The 23,531-nt window shown below is 52.0% G+C and overlaps 1 long non-coding RNA gene across 1 annotated transcript; it reads right to left on the reverse strand.

The window, feature by feature from the left end:
* Positions 1-14,210: 14,210 nt before the first annotated feature.
* LOC141174611 (uncharacterized) lies at positions 14,211-21,080 on the reverse strand. The gene is made up of 4 exons (XR_012252924.1): positions 20,951-21,080; positions 15,332-15,487; positions 15,020-15,233; positions 14,211-14,861 (listed from the first exon to the last, which is right to left on the reverse strand). It is a non-coding gene; the product is annotated as an uncharacterized lncRNA (long non-coding RNA).
* Between the last annotated feature and the right edge of the window lie 2,451 nt (positions 21,081-23,531).

Below are 23,531 nucleotides of genomic sequence, written 5' to 3' on the forward strand. Positions count from 1 at the left end.
GCCAGAGCAAGAGCAGGCCGGAGCCAAGGCGAGGGCAGGCCAGAGCCAGAGCGAGAGCAGGTCGGAGCCAAGGCGAGGGCAGGCCAGAGCCAGAGACAGAGCAGGCCGGAGCTAGAGCAAGAGCAGGCGGAGCCAGGGCGAGAGCAGGCCGGAGCCAAGGCGAGGGCAGGCCAGAGCCAGAGACAGAGCAGGTCGGAGCCAAGGCGAGGGCAGGCCAGAGCCAGAGCGAGAGCAGGTCGGAGCCAAGGCGAGGGCAAGCCAGAGCCAGAGACAGAGCAGGCCGGAGCTAGAGCAAGAGCAGGCGGAGCCAGGGCGAGAGCAGGCCGGAGCCAAGGCGAGGGCAGGCCAGAGCCAGAGCGAGAGCAGGTCGGAGCCAAGGCGAGGGCAGGCCAGAGCCAGAGCGAGAGCAGGTCGGAGCCAAGGCGAGGGCAGGCCAGAGCCAGAGACAGAGCAGGCCGGAGCTAGAGCAAGAGCAGGCGGAGCCAGGGCGAGAGCAGGCCGGAGCCAAGGTGAGGGCTGGCTGGAGCCAGATCAAGGGCAGGCCGGAGCCAGGGCGAGGGCAGGCCGGAGCCAGAGCGAGAGGAGGCCGGAGCCAGAGCGAGGGTAGGTCAGAGTCAGAGCGAGAGCAGGCTGGAGCCAAGGCGAGGGCACGACAGAGCCAGAGCGAGAGCAGGCCAGAGCCAGAACGAGAGCTGACCGTAGCCAGGTCGAGGGCAGGACAGAGCTAGAGCGAGAGTAGGCCAGAGCCAAGGCAAGGGCAGGCCAGAGCCAGAGCGAGAGAAGGCCGGAGTCAAAGCAAGGGCAGGCCGGAACCAGGGCGAGAACAGGCCGGAGCCAGGGAGAGGCCAGATTGAGAGCAGGCCAGAGCCAGAGCGAGAGTAGGCCGGAGCCAGGGCGAGGGCATGCCAGAGCCAAAAAGAGAGCAGGCCGGAGCCAGGGCGAGGGCAGTCCGGAGCTAGAGCGAGAGAAGGCCGGAGCTAAGGCGAGAGCAGGGCCGGAGCCAAGGCGAGGGCAGGCCAGAGGCTGAGCCAGGGCAGGCCAGCGCCAGAGCGAGAGCAGGCCGGAGCCAAGGCGAGGGCAGGCCAGAGCCAGAGCAAGAGCAGGCCGGAGCCAAGGCGAGAGCAGGCCGGAGCCAAGGCGAGGGCAGGCCAGAGCCAGAGCGAGAGCAGGCCAGAGCCAGAGCGAGAGCAGGCCAGAGCCAGAGCGAGAGCAGGCCGGAGCCAGGGCGAGGGCAGGCCGGAGACAAGGCAAGGGCAGGCCAGAGCCAGATCCAGAGCAGGCCGGAGCAAGGGCGAGGGCAGGCCCAGAGCGAGAGCAGGCCGGAGCCAAGGCGAGGGCACGCCAGAGCCAGAGCGAGAGCAGGCCAGAGCCAGAACGAGAGCTGACCGGAGCCAGGTCGAGGGCAGGCCAGAGCTAGAGTGAGAGTAGGCCAGAGCCAAGGCAAGGGCAGGCCAGAGCCAGAGTGAGAGAAGGCCGGAGTCAAAGCAAGGGCAGGCCGGAACCAGGGCGAGAAAAGGCAGGAGCCAGGGCAAGGCCATAGCCAGAGCGAGAGCAGGCCAGAGCGAGAGTAGGCCGGAGCCAGAGCGAGGGCAGGCCAGAGCCAAAAAGAGAGCAGGCCGGAGCCAGGGCGAGGGCAGTCCGGAGCTAGAGCGAGAGCAGGCCGGAGCTAAGGCGAGAGGCAGGGCCGGAGCCAAGACGAGGGCAGGCCAGAGGCAGAGCCAGGGCAGGCCAGCGCCAGAGCGAGAACAGGCCGGAGCCAAGGCGACGGCAGGCCAGATCCAGAGCGAGAGCAGGTTGGAGCCAAGTCGAGGGCAGGCCAGAGCCAGAGCGAAAGCAGGCCAGAGCGAGAGCAGTCCGGAGCCAAGGAAAGGGAAGGCCACAGCCAGAGAGGTAGAGCAGGCTTGAGCCAGAGCGAGGGCAGGCCGGAGCCAAGGCGAAGGCAGGCCAGAACCAGAGCGAGAGCAGACCGGAGTCAAGAAGAGGGAAGGCTAGAGCAAGAGCAGGCCGGAGCCAGGGCGAGGGCAGGCCAGAACCAGAGAAAGAGCAGGCCGGAGCCAAGGTGAGGGCAGGCCAAAGCCAGAGCGAGAGCAGGCCGGAGCCAAGGCGAGGGCAGGCCAGAGACAGATCCAGAGCAGACCGGATGCATTATGTAAGGACTCTGCAGCATTATTTAAGGACTCTGCTGTGGTATTTAAGGACTCTGATGCATTATTTAAGGACTTTGCTGCATTAATTAAGGACTCTGCTGCTGTATTGAAGGACTCTGCTGCTGTATTGAAGGACTCTGCTGCTGTATTGAAGGACTCTGCTGCTGTATTGAAGGACTCTGCTGCTGTATTGAAGGACTCTGCTGCTGTATTGAAGGACTCTGCTGCTGTATTGAAGGACTCTGCTGCTGTATTGAAGGACTCTGCTGCTGTATTGAAGGACTCTGCTGCTGTATTGAAGGACTCTGCTGCTGTATTGAAGGACTCTGCTGCTGTATTGAAGGACTCTGCTGCATTATTTAAAGACTGCAGCGGTATTTAAGGACTCTGCTGCTGCATTTAAGGACTCTGCTGCTGCATTTAAGGACTCTGCTGCTGCATTTAAGGACTCTGCTGCTGCATTTAAGGACTCTGCTGCTGCATTTAAGGACTCTGCTGCTGCATTTAAGGACTCTGCTGCTGCATTTAAGGACTCTGCTGCTGCATTTAAGGACTCTGCTGCTGCATTTAAGGACTCTGCTGCTGCATTTAAGGACTCTGCTGCTGCATTTAAGGACTCTGCTGCTGCATTTAAGGACTCTGCTGCTGCATTTAAGGACTCTGCTGCTGCATTTAAGGACTCTGCTGCTGCATTTAAGGACTCTGCTGCTGCATTTAAGGACTCTGCTGCTGCATTTAAGGACTCTGCTGCTGCATTTAAGGACTCTGCTGCTGCATTTAAGGACTCTGCTGCTGCATTTAAGGACTCTGCTGCTGCATTTAAGGACTCTGCTGCTGCATTTAAGGACTCTGCTGCTGCATTTAAGGACTCTGCTGCTGCATTTAAGGACTCTGCTGCTGCATTTAAGGACTCTGCTGCTGCATTTAAGGACTCTGCTGCTGCATTTAAGGACTCTGCTGCTGCATTTAAGGACTCTGCTGCTGCATTTAAGGACTCTGCTGCTGCATTTAAGGACTCTGCTGCTGCATTTAAGGACTCTGCTGCTGCATTTAAGGACTCTGCTGCTGCATTTAAGGACTCTGCTGCTGCATTTAAGGACTCTGCTGCTGCATTTAAGGACTCTGCTGCTGCATTTAAGGACTCTGCTGCTGCATTTAAGGACTCTGCTGCTGCATTTAAGGACTCTGCTGCTGCATTTAAGGACTCTGCTGCTGCATTTATGGACTCTGCTGCTGCATTTAAGGACTCTGCTGCTGCATTTAAGGACTCTGCTGCTGCATTTAAGGACTCTGCTGCTGCATTTAAGGACTCTGCTGCTGCATTTAAGGACTCTGCTGCTGCATTTAAGGACTCTGCTGCTGCATTTAAGGACTCTGCTGCTGCATTTAAGGACTCTGCTGCTGCATTTAAGGACTCTGCTGCTGCATTTAAGGACTCTGCTGCTGCATTTAAGGACTCTGCTGCGGTATTTAAGGACTCTGCTGCATTATTTAAGGACTCTGCTGTATTATTTCAGGACTCTGCTGCGGTATTTAAGGGCTCCTCTGCATTATTTAAGGACTTTGCTTCATTATTTAAGGACTCTGCTGCAGTATTTAAGGGCTCTGCTGCATTATTTAAGGACTTTGCTGCATTATTTAAGGACCCTGCTGCGGTATTTAAGGACCAGGGCGAGGGCAGGCCAGAGTCAGAGCGAGAGCAGGCCGGACGGAGCCAAAGCGAGGACACGCCAGAGCCAGAGCGAGAGCAGGCCAGAGCGAGAGCAGGCCGGAGCCAGGGCGAGGGCAGGCCAGAGCCAGAGCGAGAGTAGGCCAGAGCCAAGGCAAGGGCAGGCCAGAGCCAGAGGGAGAGAAGGCCAGAGCCAAGGCAAGGGCAGGCCGGAACCAGGGCGAGAGGAGACCGGAGACAGGGCGAGGCCAGAGCGAGAGCAGGCCAGAGCCAAAGCGAGAGTAGGCCGGAGCCAGGGCCAGGGCAGGCCAGAGCCAGAGAGAGAGCAGGCCGGAGCCAGTGCGAGGGCAGGCCAGAGCCAGAGCGAGAGCAGGCCGGAGCCAGAGCGAGAGCAGGCCGGAGCCAGGGCAAGAGCAGGCCGGAGCCAAGGCGAGGGCAGGACACAGCCAGAGTGAGAGAAGGCCAGAGCCAAGGCAAGGGCAGGCCAGAGCCAGGGCGAGAGCAGGCTGGAGCCAATGCGAGGGTAGGCCGGAGCCAGGGCGAGGGCATGCAGGAGCCAGAGCGAGAGCAGGCCGGAGCCAAGGCGAGAGCAGGCCGGAGCCAAGACGAGGGTAGGCCAGAGCCAGGGCGAGGGCAGGTCAGAGTCAGAGCGAGAGCAGGCCGGAGCTAAGGCAAGGGCAGGCCAGAGCCAGAGAGAGAGCAGGCCGGAGCCAAGGCATGGGCAGGACAGAGCCAGAGAGAGAGCAGGCAGGAGCCAGGGCGAGGGCAGGCCAGAGCCAGAGCAGGTCGGAGGCAGAGCGAGAGCAAGTCGGAGGCAGGGCGAGAGCAGGTCGGAGGCAGGGCGAGAGCAGGCCGGAGGCAGGGCGAGAGCAGGCCGGAGCTAGAGCAAGGGCAGGCCGTAGTCAGGGCAAGGGCAGGCCGTAGCCAGAGCGAGAGCAGGCCGGAGCCAAGGCGAGAGCAGGCCGGAGCCAAGGCGAGAGCAGGCCGGAGTCAAGGCGAGGGCAGGCCAGAGCCAAGGCAAGGGCAGGCCGGAACCAGGGCGAGAGCAGGCCGGAGACAGGGCGAGGCCAGAGCCAGAGCGAGAGTAGGCCGGAGCCAGGGCAAGGGCAGGCCACAGCCAGAGAGAGAGCAGGCCGGAGCCAGGGCGAGGGCAGGCCAGAGACAGAGCGAGAGCAGTTCAGAGCCAGGGAGAGAGCAGGACGTAGCCAAGGCGAGGGTAGGCCGGAGCCCGAGCTGTGGCATAGTGGAGCCAAGTCGAGAGCAGGCCAGAGCCAGAGCGAGAGCAGGCCGAAGCAAAGGCAGGCCAAAGCCAGAGTGAGTGCAGGCCGGAGCCAAGGCAAAGGCAGGCCAGAGAGAGAGCAGGCTGGAGCCAAGGCGAGGGCAGGCTGGAGGCAGAGCGAGAGCAGGCCGGATCCAAGGCGACGGCAGGCCAAAACCAGAGCGAGAGAATGCCGGAGCAAGGGCGAGAGCAGGCCAGATCGAGAGCAGGCCAGAGACAGGGAGAGGGCAGGCCGGAGCCAGAGCGAGAGCAGGCCGGAGCCAGAGCGAGAGCAGGAAGGAGCCAGAGCGAGAGCAGGCCGGAGCCAGAGCGAGAGCAGGCTAGAGCCAAAACGAGAGCAGGCCAGATTCAGGGCGAGAGCAGGCCGAAGCCAAGGTAAGGGCAGGCCGGAGCCAGAGCGAGAGCAGGCCGGAGCCAGGGCGAGAGCAGGCCGGAGCCAGGGCGAGAGCAGGCCGGAGCCAGGGCGAGAGCAGGCCGGAGCCAGGGCGAGAGCAGGCCGGAGCAAAGGCGAGGGCAGGCCAGAGCCAGTGCGAGAGCAGGCCGGAGCCAGAGCGAGAGCAGGACAGAGCCAGAGCGAGAGCAGGACAGAGCCAGAGCGAGAGCAGGACAGAGCCAGAGCGAGAGCAGGACAGAGCCAGGGCAAAGGCAGGCCAGAGCCAGAGCGAGAGCAGGCCGGAGCCAGGATATTTGAAAGCAAGCAAACCTCTAATATGGGCCATAGAAGTATGTATAGATTTACATTTCTATAACCTTTATGCCCATATTAGAGGTCTGATAAGTCCTAGGGGGTGACAGATTCCCTTTAATGCTTGTGTCGTGGTTGGCCTCTAGCCCGGTGTCTCATGTGTTGGGTTTGCGCACTCCGGGTCCTCCTGAAGGAGGAAGTAGGATTTCTCTTTTTATTTTGTGCTTTTGGCTTCTTGCCCAGTGATAGGGGCGGATCTCATCCTCTCAGGCCTAGCCCAACCCTAACCCTAGCCCTAACCCTAACCCCAACCCCAACCCTACCACAACCCTAAGCCTAGAGTTTATATTTTGCGCCGTTTAGACAACTTTATTCTTCGAGTCAGTGCGATTACAGCGATACCAGAATCATATCGGGTTTTTATGATTGACAGCTGTCACACACTAAAAGACGCATTTTTTCGTAAAAGACGGATTTTGGTAAGACCTTACCTGTAAAATCCTTTTCAGCGAGGGAAGGAAGGGAGACACAGTCATTACTAGTGGGTAGGCGGAGCCCACATAGGATAGAACACCTCAGATTAAAAAAGAGTGTTGTCCGGCCCCTCCAGCTTGGGCTCCTCCTACTCCAGCTCTCCAGTCCGTACACAAGCTAAGGAAGAGCAAATATCACCAGCGGAGCAACATAACCCCTTCTGAAGAACTTCAGAGAAAAAACAAGAGACAGGTTATGCATATAACAGAAAAACCACACAGTCCCAGGTACTACTCACTGGACCTGACCACTGCGATGAGCTGGCAATGCTGGAACAGAGCCTTAGCGCGCCGACCTCAGCCCAGATAATCGCTATCAGAGAAGGGTCACGCTGCATCTGAAAACACAACAACACACTTCTGCCATGGGAGGGAGCTGTGTCTCCCTTCCTTCCCTCGCTGAAAAGGATTTTACAGGTAAGGTCTTACCAAAATCCGTCTTTCAGCAGCAGATGGAAGGAAGGGAGACACAGTCATTACTAGTGGGACGTCCCAAAGCAGTCCAAAAATTAAGGGTGGGAAAAAACCAACAGAGGCAGAATCCCAACAACCTAGAAAAAAGCGCAACTAGCGCTAAATACAAGTTAACGATAACTTAAACTACAGCCGCCTGCAGGACCCTACGTCCTAAGGCTGCATCAGCGGAAGCACTGACGTCCACCTTATAAAACTTTGTAAAAGTGTGGACGGAGCGCCAGGTAGCCGCCCGGCAGAGTTGAGCTGCCGAGGCCCCTTGATGAAAAGCCCACGACGAACCCACAGCTCTCGTGGAGTGAGCTCGAATCTTAATTGGACAAGATTCGCCCTTGAGTCGGTAAGCCTCTAAAATGGCCGACCGAATCCATCGAGCTATAGTGTCCTTGGAAGCTCGTTGACCACGCCGACGACCTGCTGGAATCACAAACAGAGAGTCCGATTTCCGAAAACCTTGAGTAATAGACAAATAGAACTTCAAAGCCCGCACTAAATCCAATGAGTGCAAGGCCCGTTCCTTCGCATTCCTCGGTTCCGGACAGAGCGAGGGCAACACAATATCCTGGTTAACATGAAATTGTGACACCACCTTAGGTAGAAAGTCGCCCCGTGTGCGAAGCACCACGCGATCCGGGAGAAACTCCAGAAAAGGAGGCGAGCAAGAAAGAGCCGCCAGTTCAGAAACCCTTCTCAAAGAGGTGACTGCCACTAAAAAGGCAACCTTCCAAGAAAGCAAAGAAAGGCTAACGGAGTCCATAGGCTCAAAACGCCCATGTTGAAGAGCCTCCAAGACCAGATTGAGCCGCCAAGGGGACACAAGCGCCTTCCGCGGCGGAAACTGACGGGTTACCCCGCGAAAAAAGGAACGAACGTCCCTACGCGAGGCGATAGCCTTCCGAAACAGCAAGGACAAAGCAGAAACCTGACCCCTCAGAGTGCTAACTGCCAAACCCTTGTCCAGGCCATACTGCAAAAAGGCCAACAAATTGGGAATGGAAAAAATCCTCGGGTTCCTTGAAGAACCCGAACACCATGAAAAGAAGGCCTCCCAAGTCTTGTGATAGATCCTAGTAGTGGCAGGACCTCTGGCAGCTCGCAGAGTGGCAATGACTTCGGCTGAAAAACCTTGACGAGTCAAGATTTCGGTCTCAAGAGCCACGCCGTCAAACGCAGAGACTTCAGGTCCGGATGACGAACGGGCCCTTGGGTTAACAGGTCCGGGAGAGGAGGCGCAGCCAGAAGCGACACCAGCGTCGAGAACCACGTCCTCCTTGGCCAGTCTGGGGCTACTAACATAGCCGGGACTCTTTCCAGTCTGATCCGACGCAACACCAGAGGAAGTAAGGATATCGGCGGGAACACATAGATTAGCTCGAATTGGTCCCACGGAGCCACCAGAGCATCCACCGCCACAGCCTTCGGGTCTTTGTACCTGGACATGAACGTCGGTAACTTGGTGTTGAACCTTGATGCCATCAAATCCACTTGAGGAGTTCCCCAACGGGAGCACAGCTGTGCAAAAATTTCTGGGTGAAGACTCCATTCTCCGGGATCCACCTTCTCGCGACTGAGGAAGTCCGCCGTGATATTCTGAACTCCCGGAATGTGAATCGCAGAGATGGCTGGCACCTTGGCCTCGGCCCATACCAGGATCCGAGACACTTCCATCATGAGCCTGGAGCTCCTCGTTCCACCTTGATGGTTGATATACGCGACCGCCGTCGCGTTGTCTGTCTGCACTCGGACTGGCAGACCGTTTAAAGGGACCGTTCAGTGTTGGAGGCAAAGGAAAATCGCCCTCAATTCCAGGATGTTGATCGGCAGGACAGACTCTTCCGACGACCATACTCCCTGAATCCAGAGATCGTTCCAGACACCCCCCCAGCCTGACAGGCTGGCATCGGTGGTTATGACCGACCACCTCGGAAGGAGGAAGGACTTCCCCAGGGATAACGCTTCTGGACGTAACCACCATTCTAGAGACTCTCGCACCCTGTGGGAGATGATGACACTGCGATCCAGCGAAGCCTGTGATCGATCCCAACGGTTCAGAATGAGCATTTGGAGAGTCCTGGAATGAAATTGGGCAAACGGAAGTGCCTCCATTGACGCCACCATCAAACCCAAAAGGCGCATACACCTTCGAAGGGACATTGCTGTCGAAGACTTCATAACCTGTACATGTCGAAGAAGACTTGCTTGCTTGTCTGGAGGCAGGGACACCACTGCTCGTACCGTGTCGAAATGCATCCCCAAAAACAGGATTGACTGCGACGGTTCCAGAGACGACTTCTTCCAATTGACCAGCCACCCGAAGTCCTCCAGGAGCTGAAGGAATAGATTGCGAGCCGTCACCGCCTCCTCCTTTGAGGACGCCACAATCAAAAGGTCGTCCAGGTAGGGAAGAAACGTAACCCCCTGTCTTCGAAGGATCGCCATGAGAGGTGCCAGAATTTTTGTAAAAACTCTGGGCGCCGAGGCCAACCCGAATGGTAGGGCCACAAACTGGAAATGGTCCTGACCTATGGCAAAACGAAGGAAGCGTTGGTGGGCCCTTCCGACGGGAACATGCAAATAAGCGTCGCGAATGTCGATTGACACCAAAAAGTCGTTCTGTGACAGGGCCGCCACAACCGAGCGAAGCGACTCCATGCGGAATTTTCGGGTGCGGACATACCGATTCAATCTTTTGAGATCCAGAATGGGGCGAAATTTGTCCTCCTTTTTGGGGACCACAAAGAGGTTTGAATAAAACCCTCTTCCCCGGTCCTCCGGCGGAACCGGTACCACCACACCCTTCAGCAGAAGGGAAACGACCTCCTGCCGTAGAGCGGCAACTAGCTCGGGCTCTGACGGAATGCGAGATCGGCAAAACCTGTCCGGGGGTCGAGAAAGAAACTCTATGAAGTAGCCTGCTGACACAACCCGCGTCACCCAGGCGTCCGAAACGCGGGACGCCCAAGTCAATTCGAATAGGAGCAGGCGACCCCCCACTCGAGAGCCCTCCAGTGAAAACCTGGCGTCAGTCCGCCTTAGCGGGCTTTTTGTCAGCTTCCCGCTTGTCTTGACGGAAGCTCTGTTTCCAGGGAGTGCGGGATTTCTGAGAAGCCTTTTTTCCTGAAAAAGAGGGACGACCCGATCCCCAAGAGGGCTGACCGGACCGTCCCCTGGACCGAAAGGGGCCGCCGACTACTACCGGCACTAGGCCTGCCCGACGCAGAAGCCACAGTTCTTCGCTGTGGTAAGGCCGCTTCTTTTGCCTTTGCCTTGACAATCAGCTCCGTGAGGTCAGATCCAAATAACTGACCACCCTTGTAAGCTAAAGATAGCAAACCTTGCTTGGAAACCGCGTCCCCGGTCCACTGTCTGAGCCACAGTGCTCTTCTGACTGTGACCGCCGAGGATTGCGCCCTGGACAGCAGTGACGCGGTATCCAAACCTGCATCACTGCCATATCGGGCCGCATCCTCCAACAACTTGAAAAACCCATCCACCTCGGATAGCGGGGATCCATCCTGCCACGCCGTCCGTAGACGGTCCAACCAGCTTAGGGAAGCTATACAAGCACACATGGATCCTAGTACCGCTCTGAATCCATGACCCGCGGCCTCGTAGATGGATTTCGCCGCCATTCTGTCCAGCGGATCCTGCGGACTTGCCTTCCTTTTAACAGGCAGTAATGAGGATTTGCTAAGCTGGGATAAAGGGACACTTCAGGAGAAGGAATCCAATTATCAATCAACTCCGTGGAACACGGATACAGTGTCAAAAAACCATGTCCCCTGAAAACGTTTATCTGGACACAGGCGTTCCTTCTCCACTGCCCCATTAAGCTCATCCAGAGATGGTAATGCCAAGCGCGACCTATGCGACTCCTGAAACATCCGGGCCGACTTACCAGGACGTCTAGTTACCTCCTCCGGAAACTGTAACGCCTCCCTCATGGCTCCAATAAAAGCCTCTGCACGGCCCAAAAAAGAGGCAGAGTGCCCCTGCCGATCCTCCTTATCCGAATCGGACATCTCCCCATCTGAGCTTGAAGGGGAACCCTCCATAACAGAGATCTCCGAGTCGCTGCGCGGGGAGGGCAGTACCGGCCTGTGGCGCTTCCTGCCATGAGAGGATCTAGCTGACACCCAATAACCTAGAAGGTCAGACAGGCCATCAATAGAACGAGTGAGGGCCTCCATTTTGACCACTGCCCCATCACCGAAACCCCCGACCGCTGCGCTTGACGCCGTCGAGGACTCCTGCGTGTCAGACACGCGAGACTGATCCTGTAGCGGACCTGGGATCTGACATGCCCTCACACAGTATATGGCAGGTTAAACCTGTCAGTAAGTAGGACAGTGTGGTTTCTTAAAAGAAAGCTGAAGGGTTAAAGTTCTTAAATAGAGAGCTACCCCAGCTGACCCCCAATTAAGGGATAACCGCCTAATAAGGGGTTAATGTCGCAGACTCCCCACAACCTCTGTGAAATGAAAAGGATGTGCGAGCCCCAGACAAAAAAAAGTAACCTCTATATGAGGTAATAGCTGCAGGACAGCACAGTCTGCCACCTTATTGTGCCTCAGAAAGGTGCCCTGCGCTGAGGGGGTGAGGGGTTAAGCTTCTGCCCTGACAGGCAGAAGCGACTCACCCAGCTGGCCGCGGTGCAGTGTTCCTTCGGTCTGTCGGGAGGAGAGGAGAGTGAGGAGCCCGATGGAAGCCGTTCAGTAATGGCCGCCGCGCTGTGAGGAGAGAGAAGCCGGAAGAGGAGGGGCAGGAGAAAACGCGCGCTCAGAGCGCTTCCTGCCCGCGAAAGACCGGGAAGGCACGAAGCCACGCCCCCCGCCGGCTTCAAAAAAAGCGCGCGCGACTCCTCCGCTCTCCGCTCCTGCCCCGCTTCCATGTCCTGCAGGCATCCACCTGCGGACAAAAAAACACAAGTCACCACCTGAATACATGTAGCAGCGGCTGCCGCAGCAGCCGCTGAAGCAATCAAAACACATTAACATGCTGAGTACTCACCCAGCTGAGCACCACAGGGACCCCCAGGGATTTGTGGCGCTGTGCCCAAGCTTCCCCCCAGGGCGGAGAACGCAGTGACCCCAGATGCGCGGTTTGCGTCCCCGCCAGGGAAGCATCCCTCATCCCCCGGGGCCGGCAGGGTTCTGCAGGGACCTCTCTCAAAGGGTAATGCAGATCCGCCAAGGGGGGGGTGGGGGTCCAGCAGCGCTGAGACCCCTGAGACTTCAAGACCACGGGGGTCCAAGTCTCTGTCCGATAAAAATAAAAAAAAATTTCTGAGGAGCTGCTTCCAGCAGCGACCATCCTCTGTGACCTCAAATTTTAGACTGGAGAGCTGGAGTAGGAGGAGCCCAAGCTGGAGGGGCCGGACAACACTCTTTTTTAATCTGAGGTGTTCTATCCTATGTGGGCTCCGCCTACCCACTAGTAATGACTGTGTCTCCCTTCCTTCCATCTGCTGCTGAAATCTAGTTTTTGCATCGCCATATTTTTAGAGCTATAATTTTTCCATATTTTGGCCGACAGAGTCATGTGACGTCTTGTTTTTTGCGGGATGAGTTGATGTTTCTATTGGTGCCATTTTCAGGCACGTGACATATTTTGATCGCTCTCTATTCCGATTAATGGGAGGCAGAATAAACAAAAACCAACAATTCAGGAATTGTTTTTTTTTTTATGCTGTTCCGCGTGTGGTAAAATTGATAAGGTAGCTTTATTCTTCGGGTCAGTAATTTTACAGTGGTACCACATTTATATCGATTTTCTATATTTTGGCGCTTTTACACAATAAAAGCTATTTTATAGAAAAAATATTTTTTTTGCATCGCTTTATTCTGAGAGCTATAACTTTTTTATTTTCAGGCTGATGGAGCTGTATGGCGGCTTGTTTTTTGCGGGACAAGATGACGTTTTCAGTGGTATCATTATTATTTATATTCGTCTTTTTGATCGCGTGTTATTCCATTTTTTGTTTGGCGGTATGATGATAAAGCATTATTTTTTGCTTTATTTTTTATTTATTTTTTTTACCATGTTCACTGAAGGGGCTAACTAGTGGGACAGTTTTATAGGTCAGGTCATTCCAGACGCGGCGATACCAAATATGTGTACTTTTATTGTTTTTTTTTTCATAATAATATTTATTGATGGGTACATTATATTTTTATTTTTGGTGGATTTTTTTTTTTTTTTTTCTTCACTTTCTGACACTTTTTTTACTTTTATTCTTTGTCCCACTATGGGACTTTCACTTTTTTTATTCTGATCGCCTGTATAGCATAGGGATGGAGCACCAGCCCTGTGCTATACAGGCTGTCAGCGATGCAAATGCAGAATATACTTTGGTCATGCACTGCGCATGCCAAAATATCTTACTGCTGTCTGGTGACCCAGATGTTGTCATGACGACATCGGGTCGTCATGGCAACATCCAGGAAGCCGCGGCAGACATCGCTGGACGCCGGCAGGAGAGGTGAGTATCCCGATCACCTCCCCTTGCCCCCGCAATGCTGCGATTGACTCAGCTGCGACAATCGGCTGACACCCGGCGGCGATCGCGCCCGCACAGCCTGTGTGCGGGCGCGATCACAAAGACGTACTAATACGTATCAGGCTCTTAAGTCCCATGGAGCAGATACGTATTAGTACGTCTTGAGCTTTAAAGGGGTTAAACTACAACTCCAATGTCAGCCCCTAATTCAATAGGAACCAAAGATCTGAGAACAGAGAATGATAATAAAATAATTTGTCCACATAAATGGCAAAACTACCCAAAAATGGAGCCCCATAAAGATGTCCCAACTTGACCTCCCCCACCCACCTATCGTCAGCAATTTCTCATTTAGACAAGGGGTTGTCCTGAAAATGTCTTATTACAGAGTGTTCCCGGCAATCCATGATAAATCCGGTGGATACACTATAAGTATACCAAAGCTTAAAAGTAAAGAGCTACTTACCTGGACTCGTTCTCTCTCAGCTGTCAGGTTATAGTGACACAAGATGGCAGCAGTGTAGAAATTTATACATTCTATTCCAATTGTGATGTCTATGATGTCATGTGCATAGTGATGTCATAATAGCTATCACTGTCATTTCAAATTTACAACCGCAAGAAAAAGTTGATTTCATGGCTTAAGAAAAAATATGGTGGGTAATTGCAGCCTGTGATTATTTTACATATTGTTATTAATATTTGTCATGTCCTTCACTGCTGCCTCCTGCACTGCTTTTTATATACTGTTTATTTTAATAATGGACAATTCACAAGCCCTGCATGTAGAATATATAGTTAATGGCCTCTGTTGAATGACTAGATGCCTATTAGAGCAATAAGATATACTCTATGTCTACAATCTTTTGGCTGAGTCTAAGGGCTCATACTCATCTGCGTTTAAATCACACGAGTGCAATCTGATAAAAAAAATTGGATTGCACTCTGACTCCTGTTATTGAATGATTATGTGTTCATCTGTGATTTTTTTTTTCCCAGCTCAGATCGAACTGAGAAAAAAAAATCACAGCATGCTGCAAGTGGCTGCATATATCAGACGAGACTCGCCAATGCAAGTCAATGTGTGCGAGAAGAAAAAAGCACAGCAAACGGACCATGCTTATGCCATCCATATAGCGTCCATATAATACGCATCTATGTAACACCTTTCAGTGACTGTGGCGGCATCTCAGCACACAAATCCTGTATCTCAGATCTTTGTCTGGCCTTGTCTTCTGTGTTTTGGCCATCATGCCAACAAGACAAGGGTGATTGAGGCAAGAGACATGCTGGTGAGAGGGTTGTTGGCTGCTGTGATGCTGGTAATGGAGGTGGCTGCCAAGATGCTGGCACTGAAGATGGCTGCCATGATGGTGCCACTGTAGTTGGTGGTGGTTGCTGTGATGCTGTGACTGGAGGTTGTGGTGATGGCTGCTGTGATGCTGGTACTGGAGGTGGTGGTGATTGCCGTGATGCTGGCACTGGAGGTGGTGGCTGCCGTGATGGTGGGTCTGCTGAGTGCCCTTCTTGGGGGGGTCTAATGACCGGGTTTTGTTGTCCTCAGAAAGTTGCCACCTTTCAAGGAATTAAAAGATGGCCATCGGTAAATTTGGTGGCGCAGCGGCAGACAAAACAATTTGGAGGGCAGCCCTGGTCTGGAGCCTCAATAAAAAGGGAACGTGCCTGAAATAACGGGCCAGGCTTAGACAAAAACTCTCATCATCATCACTCACAGGTATTCCCATGTCACGTACGCCAGTGATGGTGGGGCGGTAGCGATGCTGGCTTATTGGTGCATGAGGGGAGGTGTCGAGGGGCTGTGGTGTACTGGTGCTCTCCGCAGGCTCTTCTTCTTTCTGGCCCCCAGCTCCGGCCTCCATTTCAGATTCCTCTCTGGCTTCCAGCACCTCCGGGCTACAGGTATTTCCCTTTTTGGTCCAGTCAGATCTGTAAGGTCAGGGATGACAGAGAAAAAAGCATTTTTAATATGCAAAATAATAATCAAACCATTACAACAAATAAAACTGAAAAAGATAGCCACTTACGGGTGAAAATCTAGGACTAGGGTCAAAAACTGGAGCCGGTCATAATATAGGTATGGCCTTTCTTTTTAAGAGCCACATCACCACTCTTCCTACCCTGTTGTCGCTCGCGGCGGCACTGGTCCCGGCAACTGCTCCATAATCTTGTCACTACACCCACTGGAAAGAAAAGTGGAAGAGATTATATACAATTTTTATAGGTAAAGGATGCTGTATGTAATAACATGTATAGTGTGTATTCTAATATCACTGCTAGCAGGGGCTGGCTGGCAAATTTTAGCCTGGGGGCAAGCACACAGCAGTGGTCCATGAGAAGCGGCCCATCCTTAAAGGTCGTTTTCCCACAAACAATAGTATATTTTAATCAATAGATCTTGGAGTAATAATAATTTCCACAATTGGATGTGATATAATAATGATCCTGTGCTGAGATAATCTTATAAATGTGCCCCTGCTGTGTACTGTGTAATGGCTGTGTCTGACCGTGCAGGAACATGGTCTGATCATACCACATCTCCTGGGCAGGGGGGGAGAAAAAGAGGATACAGGCAGGATAGCAGGGGATCACAGAGGATTCTTTTTGTGAGTAAAACATTTCAATGCCTGTTTTTAAACAATATTTTAGCTCAAAGAAAGACTCAGCTGTGATCCCCTGCTGTAATGTATATATACTCTCTTTATATATAGATGATTAGCGTGCACACAGTATGTAGGTCAAGGTGCAGGTACACGGGATGTGGAATCCCCAGAATCGGCGTAGATTAAATCACCGCACATTCTAGTTTCATGACGCAAACTAAAGTCTATTTGAAGACACATTTAAGGTGCAGGGAATAATGCAACAGTAAATGAACGTTTTGACCCATCGTTTGCATCTTGAAACTAGAGTGTGCAGTGATTTAATCGATGCTATATACTCTTTTTCTCCCCCCCTGCCCAGTAGCTGTGGTATGATCAGACCATGTTCCTGCACAGTCAGACACAGCCATTACACAGTACACAGCAGGGGCACATTTATAACATTATCTCAGCACAGGGACATTTTATTTAAACACATCCAATTGTGGAAGTTATTATTATTCCAAGATCTATTGATTAAAATATACTTTTGTTCGCAGAAAACCCCTTCAACATGTTTATTACCAGCTGCTTCATAGGCTATATTCACACAAACGTATTGTCTAAGTGCTGCCCGTGGAGAAAAATGACAGCACTTGGTCCAGTTCAGGTGAGCATTTAAAACTGGTAATACATAAGCATAATATGTACAATGTCTGACCACTACAAAACGGATTTAGGTTGTTAGAGGTGTAATGCAAGTAATCCAAGGTACGCTGTGCTTTTCTACACTCCTAAACAGAGTAAGGCTAAGTGCCCACAATGCAGAAATGCTGAGAATTTTTCCAGAGCGTTTCTGCATCTCCCTGGCAGAAAAAACGCATGCGGATTCTATGAGTTTTCCTGCCAGGGACAAGCAGAAGTGAAGCGCTCTTCACATGCATTTCCGCATGCGGGTTGTCAAGCGCTTTGCAAGCGATTTTAGCATCACTTGGAAAGTGCTTGACAACTTGGTCACACTATATAAATCCATGCAACCGGTATGGATTTATATAGTGTGACCGTAAAAGAATGGTAAAAAATAAATATTATACTTACCTTCTGACGGCCCCTGCTCTCCTTATCCGATGCGTCCGGTCTTCCCGATGTCTTGCGGTTGTGTAAAAGGACCTGCCATTACGTCATTTAGTCATGTGACGGGTCAAGCGACCGCCGACGTCAGCAGTCACGTGACCTGTCACATGACTAAATGACGTCATGGCAGGTCCTTTTAGACCATCATCAGCTGCCAGGAAGCCAGGACGCATCGCTATGGAGACCGGGGGCCATCAGAAGGTAAGTATAATGTATATTTTTTATTTTAATTCTTTTTTTTTTACAGGTACTATGGTACCCGGGTCTGGAGGAGAGTCTCTTCTTCTCCAAATCCGGGTACCATCCACACATTGAATCGCTAAATATCCGCATGTGCACATGTAGTCATGCGGATATTATGCAATTCAATGCAAGTCAATGGCGGCAAAAACGCTGCGATTACACAAAATAATTGGTAGCGCGGCGTATTTTTCCGCATTGATAATCCACAGCGGAAATTTCCGCAGCATGTGCACAGCAGATGCGGATTATCATTGGGGAACATAGCAGACCTTCTACCAAGCGTTTTTTAAGCGTTTCTGCAGCGGAATTGCCGTTGCGGAAACGCTTAAAAAACGCATAGTGGGCACACAGCCTAAAGGTGGCCACACATAAGCACAGGTCTGCCAGATAGATACCTAGGAATTATTATTTTGTGTATTATTTCCTACATACTTGATCGAGCAAGTCATCAATGTAAAAGTCAACTCCACATTATAGTATATGATGTACGAGTCACTAATTATCATGTGTGTCCCATCTGATGTCTGTGCACACAGTGAACATATTATACCACATACAATACAATATACATAGGAGAATATATGACTGATATATAGAGATGAGCAACTTCATTTGCAGGACCCTGATCCAATGGTCAGATGAATATTCAGTGGCTGCTGGATAGGAGCCCTGACAGCCTCCTACCTGACACCATTCTCTTTCTCTGCCTTTGATTTGTAGCCAGGCACAAGGTCATGTATGTGTCACGCCAAAAAGATGACATCATGCAAAGACTATAATCAAAAGAGGAGTCAGAGATGCCGGCAGGCGGGAGGAGGCTCGCGGGGCTCTGGTCTGGTGGCCACAGACTACTGACGGGACTGTTTGACCAGTGTCCTGCGAATCAATTCGCTCATCTGTACTGGAATAAGATATATTATGACTACATACATCAGATATTACATACAGAATAGCATGTGACAGTTATATACCACACTATGAGCACAGACATCAGATATTACACCAGTGACATATTATCCTCTGTATAACATTGGATGCCTGTATCAAAGTCCATCACATCCAGTATACAGCATAATATGTGATGGTAAGCGATATACTGGGATACAGACATCACATATTCATACCTCTCAACTCTTGAAGAACAGAAAGGGGGACAGAAAGAGGCTATGCGTGGAAAATTTTGGCCTCGCCCCTGGTCACACCCCAATCCACGCCCATTTACCATTATCTTTCTCGCCCGGCAGGAGGAGTTGTCAGAGGGGCGCTGGTAGTGAGGGAAATTCAGCAGACGGCCGAGACTGCAAGGCCCAGACCCAAATCCAGGACTGTCCACTGTATCCAGGGCAGCTGGGACTAGAGATGAGCAGATGGATTCCGGGGCCTCCAGTCGGGGGTCCGGGTCAGTGCTACCTGGCGGCTGGACTGGAGGCCATGAGTCTCTTATCTTCCGGGGCAGTGCGGCCTCATCTGTGAGTCCTGCTCATCTCTTGTTGGGACCTGAGGGTTATTTTTTGCTCCCTCATTCACAGTCGGAGCCGCCAGAACTTTCTCATCTTTATGTAGATTCATTATACGACATCTGGCTTTCTTGTGGTGGCTCTTACTGTATATTGGGGGCTATGCGAGGGCTCATACTGTAGGTAGGGGTGGTGTGTGCTAATACTGTATGTACGGGGTTGTGTGGGGGCTCATACTGTATATAGGGGGATGTCAGCATACTTAAATCTGCTCAATATTAAGTGATAATATAAATATACAAAAAAATATAATTAATATGTTAATATTAATATTGAGCTGAATTAATTTGAACCTATTGGTTCGGACTCCACAACAGTCACGGTCTCTCATGTGGCCCCTTGGGAAAATTAATCTCCCACCCTATTTCAAAGCACTATGTTAAAAATCACACAGACATCATACACACAGCGGGCACAACCATCACACAGACATCATACACACAGCGGGCACAACCATCACACAGACATCATACACACAGCAGGCACAACCATCACACGGACATCATACACACAGCGGGCACAACCATCACACGGACATCATACACACAGCGGGCACAACTATCACACGGACATCATACACACAGCGGGCACAACCATCACACAGACATCATACACACAGCATGCACAACCATCACACGGACATCATACACACAGCGGGCACAACCATCACACGGACATCATACACACAGCGGGCACAACCATCACACGGACATCATACACACAGCGGGCACAACCATCACACAGACATCATACACACAGCATGCACAACCATCACACAGACATCATACACACAGCGGGCACAACCATCACACAGACATCATACACACAGCGGGCACAACCTTCACACAGACATCACACACACAGCGGGCACAACCATCACACAGACATCATACACACAGCGGGCACAACCATCACACAGACATCATACACACAGCATGCACAACCATCACACAGACATCATACACACAGCGGGCACAACCATCACACAGACATCACACACACAGCGGGCACAACCATCCCACAGACATCACACACACAGCGGGCACAACCATCCCACAGACATCATACACACAGCGGGCACAACCATCCCACAGACATCATACACACAGCAGGCACAACCATCACACAGACATCATACACACAGCGGACACAACCATCACACGGACATCATACACACAGCGGGCACAACTATCACACGGACATCATACACACAGCGGGCACAACCATCACACAGACATCATACACACAGCATGCACAACCATCACACGGACATCATACACACAGCGGGCACAACCATCACACGGACATCATACACACAGCGGGCACAACCATCACACGGACATCATACACACAGCGGGCACAACCATCACACAGACATCATACACACAGCATGCACAACCATCACACAGACATCATACACACAGCGGGCACAACCATCACACAGACATCATACACACAGCGGGCACAACCTTCACACAGACATCACACACACAGCGGGCACAACCATCACACAGACATCATACACACAGCGGGCACAACCATCACACAGACATCATACACACAGCATGCACAACCATCACACAGACATCATACACACAGCGGGCACAACCATCACACAGACATCACACACACAGCGGGCACAACCATCACACAGACATCACACACACAGCGGGCACAACCATCCCACAGACATCATACACACAGCGGGCACAACCATCCCACAGACATCATACACACAGCAGGCACAACCATCACACAGACATCATACACACAGCGGACACAACCATCACACAGACATCACACACAGAGCGGGGCACAACCATCACACAGACATCACACACACAGCGGGCACAACCATCACACAGACATCATACACACAGCGGGCACAACCATCACACAGACATCATACACACAGCGGGCACAACATGACATGTATATATTCCCTTCTTCTCCATCATGTCTCCAGTGGCAGTGGTGGGGCCTGGTGTTTGCAATCAGCAGCAGAGTATGGGCTGTACGCAGGAGAGCTGTCAGCCCTGCAGTGTCCCTAAATCCCCTTCCCATCCCCCCTAGTCCCGACTGCAGAGCTGCTGGTGACATTGCATGAGCCCCCTCCCATCCTGTAATAACAGCAGCCACAGATGGGAGAGGCTGCGGGTCTCCCCCTCACCTCAGGACCGCACCTTGTTGTCATGTCCTCCGCAGACTTGGCCCCGCCCCCTGACCCCTCACCTCCTCATGCTGTGCGGTCTCTGCACAGTAGAATTCCTCTGCCCTGATGCCGGGGAGGAGCAGAGAGCGGGAGGCGGAGCTACAAGGGGTCACACACAGCATGGAAAGCCTGCGTGTCTGGAGGAAAAGCCCAGTGCCCAGCAGCGCCCCTGCCGGGAGAAGAGCTGAGCCGGGCCGGGACTGAGCCCTCAAATCGGGACAGGCCCAGGGAATAGGGGAGGCTTGTTAGCTCTGGATATTATACCCGCCTCCTATTATCCTGTATATAATATGGGATGTCTGGGCCTATAGTATATATATTATACCACCTACAGGCTAATATGTAACTAGTGCACATTACACCTTGAGTACAGCCATTAGATATTACACCAGTCACTTCTTCTCCTCTGCACCATCTGATGTCTGTGCACAGTATATGACATCCAGTATACAGGAGAATATGTGATGGGATATAGGACATACTGTTATACAGACATCAGATGCTATATACTGGATAATAAATGATGGTATATATCAGGGGTGGGCAATTCATTTTCCAGAGGGACCACATGAGAGAACGTAACTGTTGTGGGGGCCTGAACCAATAGGCTGAAAGGCTGAAATTAGTTCGGCTCAATATTAATATTAACTACAATTAATATAAAATAATATTTATATCACTTAATATTGAGCAGAATTAAGTATGCCAACATCCCCCTGTATACCGTATGAGCCCACACACAGCCCCCCTATATACCATATGAGCACACACACAGCCCCCTGTATACAGTATGAGCCCCCACACAGCTCCCCTATATACCATATGAGCACACACACAGCCCCCTGTATACAGTATGAGCCCACACACATCCCCCTATATACCATATGAGCACACACACAGCCCCCTGTATACAGTATGAGCCCCCACACAGCTCCCCTATATACCATATGAGCACACACACAGCCCCCTGTATACAGTATGAGCCCCCACACAGCCCCCCTATATACCATATGAGCACACACACAGCCCCCTGTATACAGTATGAGCCCACACACATCCCCCTATATACCATATGAGCACACACACAGCCCCCTGTATACAGTATGAGCCCCCACACAGCTCCCCTATATACCATATGAGCACACACACAGCCCCCTGTATACAGTATGAGCCCCCACACAGCCCCCCTATATACCATATGAGCACACACACAGCCCCCTGTATATAGTATGAGCCCCCACACAGCTCCCCATTTATTTATTTATTTTACTAACCATATTTTGCAGATTATAAAATGCACCGTATCATAAGACGCACCCCAAATTTTGGTGAGAAAAATAGGAAAAAAATGTTTTTAATAAAATGGTGGTGCTTCTTATAGTCTGCTTTTACGGTAGATTACCCAGGGAAGGGGGCTGCTGTGGTGGAGCAGAGTCGCTGCTCCAGGAAGCTGGCAGCGGCAGGAGTGGGGTGATGCTGTGGACCCCAGGCTGGGAGGGGGATGTTCGACGATGAGCCGGGCTCCGTGCTTTCACAAAATGCCGGCGGATCCCCTGTACTTCCCGTGGTTTTCAATGCTGTAGACTTAGGGAAAATGGCCACCGGAGGCGGCACATGCTTAGGTTGAGACCTCGGGAGACAAGATCTCGGTGTCACGATCTCAATCCGCACATGCGCCGCCTCTGGTGGCCTTTTTTCCCCAAGTTCACCGCATTGAAAACCATGGAAAGTGCGGGGGCTCCTCCGACATTTTGTGAAAGCACAGAGCCCGTCGCACAGCCAGACACCCACCTTCCCAGCCTGGGGCCCGCAGCATCGCCTCATTCCTGCCGTCACCAGCTTCCTGCAGCAGCGACCCTAAAATGCCGCTCCCAAATGCCCCGGTAAACTACATTCAGATTATAAGACGTACCCCCATTTTCCCAAAAATTTTTGGAGGAGAAAAGTGCGTACTATAATCTGAAAAGTACAGTATATAGTGCTATTAATTCCACAGCAGATTACAGACATTATTCCTACATACAGTATGCACCCCACATAGCCCCTATATACAGTGTAAGCCACCACATAGCCCTTATATACAGTGTGAGCCCTCATATTCCATCCTATATACAGTATTAGCCACCACATAGCCCCCTATATACCGTATGAGACCCACATAGCCTCCTATACATATTATGAGCCGCCACATAGCCTCCTTTGTACAGTATGAGCCCGCATATAGCCTCCTATATATAGTATGAGCCCCCTATGTACAGTATGAGTCCTCACATAGCCTCCTTTATACAGTATGAGCCCCCACATAGCCTTCTACTGTATACATATTATTAGCCGCCACATAGCCTCCTATGTACAGTATGAGTCCCACATAGCCTCCTTTATACAATGTGAGTCCCCACATAGCCTCTCTATATATTGTCAGACCCCACGTGGCCTCTTATATACATTATGAGATCCACATAGCTTCCTATATACAGTGTGAGCCCCCACATAGTCTCTCTATATACAATATGAGCCCTCAAATAGCCTCCTATATACA

This window comes from Phyllobates terribilis, unplaced genomic scaffold (assembly GCF_046119375.1).
Source record: "Phyllobates terribilis strain yellow unplaced genomic scaffold, ASM4611937v1 Scaffold_13__5_contigs__length_258822181, whole genome shotgun sequence".
NCBI lineage: Eukaryota > Metazoa > Chordata > Amphibia > Anura > Dendrobatidae > Phyllobates > Phyllobates terribilis.